Here is a 6000-nt window from a genome sequence, read left to right as displayed (position 1 = left end):
AAGTTGATTTTCATTTAATTTAAATTTTGTGAGATCTATCTATGTTAATACAACTATGAAATAGATGAGTGTAGTGGAAATTATTTATCCGTCCTTCAGTTGAAGAGCATTTAGGTTGTTTATAATTTGTTTCTATTACAAATAGTGCTGCAATGAACATTTGTGTACATGCCTTCTTGTACAATGTGTGAAAGAGTCCCTAACAGTAGATTTTAAAAGTATCTTCAAATTTATCAGATATCCCCAGGTCATTCTTCAATTTACACTTCCTCTATTCATTTATAAGACAGTTTGTATTATTTCACAATGTCATCGACACTTAGTATTATTCGACTTTATTTTATTTGCCAGATTAGGAGAATGAGATGGTATTTTATTGTGGTTTAATTTACATTTATATTATTACCAGTGTGTTTCCCTATGCTTATTTGCTATTGGGTTTTTTTTTTTTAATTTTTTGTTGCTATTATTTGCTAATTTTTTATCTTTGGTTGCACAACTTTCTTTCTTTGATTTGAAGAATATTTCTCCCCCAACCTTAATCACCCTAATTCTCCAATATTACTTTGTTATTTCTGATATCAAAGTTTTTTTTGTGTGTGTGCTTTATTGTATGCTATTTTAAAACAAGTGTATTTAAAATTTATTTTCTTACAGGAAAACAGCTTTATTTTATTCAGTATTAAATAAATAATACATCTTTCCATTAAAATAGTTAAATGATACATAAACATGTATTAAAATTAAGATCTCCTGTAATTTCACCATTCTTAAGTAACTGTCACTATCATTTCAGTTCATCTTTCAATGCAATTCTTGGGCATTCACCCACCCATATACACATATTAATAATTTTACATATAATTGTATCATATCATAGACAATTTTCCCTCTTCTCCTACTTCCTCATCACCTCCATTTCTATCTTCTATCACTCCAGGTAAGGCATGTTAATAACCTCAAATGTGTTTAAATATTTGACTCTGAACTAAATATAATTCCATATGCCCTTTTGTCATTAAATTTTATTAATTCTTTTACTGTATTAAATTATTATGTTATATGCTAATTATTTTGTTTGTTATATTTTATATTTATTTATATTATTGAATTATATCTATAGTAAATGCATCCGTTTTAAAAGTAGAGTTAGATGAGTTTTGATCAATATAGAAATACTGTGCAACAATCACCAGAATTATAATACAGAACATTTCCTTTACCCCAAAATATTCCTGTGTCTCCTTTCAGCCATTCTGCTAATGAGTAGAAGTATCTCATTTTAGTATTAATTTGCAAACTCCTGATGAATAATGATATTGAACATATTTTATGTACTTCCTAGTTATATGTTTTCCTTTGTAAAATGTCAGTTTAAATCTTTTGTCCAATTTTATTTTGTTTTATTTTATTTTATTTTTTCATTTTTAACTTTTGTGGGTACTTAGCAGGTATATATATTTATAGGGTGCATGGGGTATTTAGATAACAGGTATACAATGTGTAAGAATCACATCAAGGTAAACTGGGCATCCAGTTTGCTTTCTTAGTATTGAGTTTAAGTAATTCTTTATATCTTCTGGATTCAAGTTCTTGTTCAATATATGTATTGAGAATGTTTTCTTCTAGTCTGTGGCTGCCTTTTCATTTTCTTAATGGTGTCTTTCAGGAGCAGAAATTAATTTTGGTTAAATCCAGTTTGTCATTTTTCTTTGTGGTTTGTGCTTTTCATAGTCTACCTAAGAATTCTTTATCCATCCCAAGGCCATGGATATTTTTTTCTTTGCTTTCTTCTAAAAGTATTTTAGTATTAGCTTTTACATTTAGGTTAATTAACAATTTTAAATTAACCTCTTGAGCATAGTGTGAGTTAAAAGTTGAGGTTTAATATATAGAAACTTATTACAATTTCTTGAAAATACTTCCTTCATTGAATTTTCTTTGTCTTTTTATAAGAAATTAACTATCTAAGTTCTTGCTGAAAGGCTCTGAAGAAAAATCTGCTTCAGATTTCTTTCAGGTTGTTAGAAGAATTTTGTTACTTACATTCGTAAGATTGAGATCCTTTTTTCCTTGCTGACTGTCAGTGTGGGGATGGTTTCAGCAATTAGAAATCACACTCATTTCTTTACACATAGTCCCCTCAATCTTTAAGCTAGCAATAACATGTCAAATTCTTTTTATACCCTAGAAATCTGATTGCATCTATGACCAGCTGGGAAAAATTCTCTACTTTTAAAGGCTCATGCAATTTGATAAGACCCACCTGGATAATATTCTTATGGTCAACTCTGCCTACAACACGTCCTAACCACTGAAATAAAATATAACATACTAAAGGTCCCAGGAATTATGCAGGGTGTGCATGAAGGGGATGGTAATTCTTGGGGGCTATCTTAGAAGTCTTCCTAACACAGTCTGCTATTTGGCCCTCAAAGATTCAAGTGTCTGCCAAATGGACATCCCATGCTCTCCCTCCCAAGCATTTCCAGGGTCTTATGTACCACATTACAGCATTGGCTCAAATCCAGGTTCTCATTTAAATCTCATTAGCTCAGAGTTTGGACTCCAAACATTTAAATCATCAAAATCACATGCTGATAATTTTCCTGGGTATAATTCATTAAGTGCAACTTCTGGGGCACAATTACTCTTTACCTATGAATCTGTGAAACTGAAGAGACAATTTATATGACCTCAGTACTTCCTACACACAAGGGTAGAACAAGCATTGGCTAATAGTTATAGGCATTCCAATTCAAAAAAGGTAACAATGAATGGTAAAAAGGAATAACTGGTCCAAAGCAATTCTGAAATTTAGCCAGGATGAATTTAACCTGAATTTCTTGATTAGGTTTCAAAGCTTGAGGATAATCTTTTATGGCTCTTTTCTCTGTCCTTGAGCTCTCATTTGAGTGCTGGAAGGTCTTGGCTATGATCTTTCTGCTCTTGGTTTCATTCTCTTTTAGTCATCTTTCCTCTTTTTTTTTTCATGAAAAATAATATGTACATATGCTTGAGTGATTTTATCAACATGCTTGCTTTCAAAAGTATAATGTACATCCAGCAACCTTCTTTGTCACCTTCTCTCTGATCCTTTTAATCCAAGCTAACTGTGCTGGTTAATATTGAGTATCAACTTGGTTGGATTGAAGGAGGCAACATATCATTCCTAGGTGTTGCCAAAGGAGATTAACATTTGAGTCAGTGGACTGGGAGAGGCAGACCCACCCTCAATCTGGGTGGGCACCATCTAATATGCTGCCAGCACAGCTAGAATAAAGCAGCAGAAGTTGGAAAGAGTGAGCTTGCTGAATCTTCTGGTTTTCATCTTTCTCCCATGCTGGCTGCTTCCTGCCCTCAAACATCAGACTCCAAGTTCTTCAGCTTTTGGACTCTTAGACTTCCACCAGTGGTTTGCCAGAGGCTCTTGGGTCTTTGGCCACAGACTGAATGCTGCACTGTTGGCTTCCCTACTTTTGAGGTTTTGGGTCTCGGACTGGTTTTCTTGTTCCTCATCTTGCAGGCTGTCTACTGTGAGACTTCACCTTGTGACTGTGTGACTCAATCTCCTTAATAAACTCCAATTCATATAATCATCTATCCTATTAGTTCTGTCCCTCTGGAGACCCCTGACTAATACACTGGCTGTGTGTCTGATGGTATATTTTCTCAAGAACCTTTATATCTCATGTTTATTTTTTCACTTGTGTATTTTTGAGTAATACTGTTCTTTAGTTCTCTTTTACTGTGATATGTTTGTCTGATTTTTGATATCACAACAAGGCCGGCCTCATAAAATAAGTTGATACTTGTTTCTGGTAGATTGTATGCAAAACTGTTTTTTCTTTCTTAAGTATATTCTATAATTAACCAGTGAAGCTATTTGGGCCTGAAGGATTTTTGTAAGATTTTCACGTGTGGATCCATTCTCTTATAGGTAGAGATTTGTTCAGGTTATGCATTATTTTTTAGTGAGCCTTGGTAATTTGGGCCTTTCAATGGATTTGTTAATTTAATCTAAGTTTTATAAATTATGGCATTAAGCTGTTTACAATTTCTGTAAGATCTGTAATGATTTTCATTTTTCATGACTCATACTGATAATTTGTGGGGTTTTTTGTTTTGTTTTTTGACCAGTCTTACTAAAGATTTTTTATTTTATTGGTCTTTTAAAAAAACAGACTTTAGTTTCATAGATTTACATTTGTTAGTGTTTGGATTCCATTTTCATTGATTTCTGCCTTTATATGTAGTATTTCCTTCTTTTTGTTTGCTTTGAGTGTAATTAGCTGTTCTTTTTCTAGTTTCTAATGGAGACAATTAGATCATTGATTTTAGAAAGTCTTTTTTTATATTAGCACTTAAAAACTAAAATTTCCTTCTAAATTTTGCTTTAATTGCATACAGAAAATGTTGATGTCTTTTGCTTATTATCATTAGTTCAAAATATTTTCTATATTTCTTTGGTGATTTTTCTTTGGCCCATGAGTTATTTAAATGTAAGTTGTTTAATTCCCAGATATATGGGTCATTGCTAGATGTATTATTTTTGCTTTTTGTAATTAAATTCCCTTTTGATTACATAACATATTATGTAAAATTTCAATCTTTCCAAATTTTTAAGATTTATTTCATTCTCCATCCTATGTTCTATCTTCATGTACCTTTTATGATCACTTGAAAAGCATATGCTTCTTCAGTTGTTGAGTGTAGTTCTGGTATAATTGGCAGTTAGGTTTATGTAATTAATGTCAGTCCAATCTTCTATATCTTTACTTACATATATTTATACCTCTGCCATTTTTTATTGTTTTATATTTCTTTCTGTAGATTGAAATTTCCCTCTAGAGTATTTTTTCTCTAGCTGCTTTTCACATTTTCTGTTTATCTTTGACTTTCAGCAATTTTAGTATGATGTGTCTAGAAGAGTTATTTTTTATATTTGTCTTGCTTGAAGTTGGTTGAGTTTCTTGGATCTGGCACTCAGTCAAGAAAAGCATTCAACTGACAGATCTGGTTCCATATTACTCTGTCTTTCAAGAGTAGATTTCCTCATGGTCTCTGTTAGCCTTTCCTTTTTGTTCACTGGGATCTTCCTCATATATTTACTATGTAGTTGTCAGCAGTGAGTTGAGCAGTTCATACTCTGAATTTTGGTAGCTCTTTTTTTTTTTTCTCTTTTGTTTCTTGCACTGCCACAACTCCTCCCTTATATTCCCAGCTTTTTTCTCAGATCCAAACTCAATTTTTGGAACTTTTACATGGTAGGGCTGTGAATTTTTTTCCCACTGCCATTTTCCATAGCCCTAGCCACTGGCACTGGCAACATCTTTAGATCAGCTATTTCCAAACTCAACATTTCTATGTCTTCCAGTTGCAGGTTTTTTAGATTAAATGCTCCCCCAACTTCTGTCTACTTTTGGATATTTTCCAGTGTCTTTAAATATTTTTTCAATCGTACAATTTTTATCATTGTTAACTGTGGGAAATTAGTGTGCAACCAAAATTACCCTTTATAGGTACTAGAAGTTAGGTCTCGACTTTTAAAACTTGTGTTTTGTACCCCAAATTATTAAATATTTTCTTATTATTTTATATAATCATTTTTGTCTTTACCTCCTTAGAATTTACATGTCTTTTTTTTCTGAGTTGTATCTTCTAGTAGTTCTTTCAGTGAGGGTTTATTATTATTACAATCTCTTACTTTTTTTCTTAAAATGCTATTATTTTGTTGTCACATTGAACGGTAAGTTAGGTCAATATAGGATTTTAGGTTGACTGTTATTTTCTTTAGGCAGTATGGCTCTGGTTGCTTTTAAGATCTCTTCTTCAGCATTCTGTATAATGTGCTCTTTTTTACTATATTGTAATATTTACTATATTGTAGATTAATTACAATTTATTCTGTTCAGAACCTGTTCATGATTTCTGACGCTGATTCTAAGTACTCATGGCTTTTATAAATTCTGGAAATTCTCAGTTACTCTTTTCCAGTAT

The sequence above is a fragment of the Rhinopithecus bieti genome, unplaced genomic scaffold (assembly GCF_001698545.2).
Source record: "Rhinopithecus bieti isolate Rb0 unplaced genomic scaffold, ASM169854v2 scaffold_5191, whole genome shotgun sequence".
NCBI lineage: Eukaryota > Metazoa > Chordata > Mammalia > Primates > Cercopithecidae > Rhinopithecus > Rhinopithecus bieti.
Note: the sequence above shows the minus strand (reverse complement) of the source record.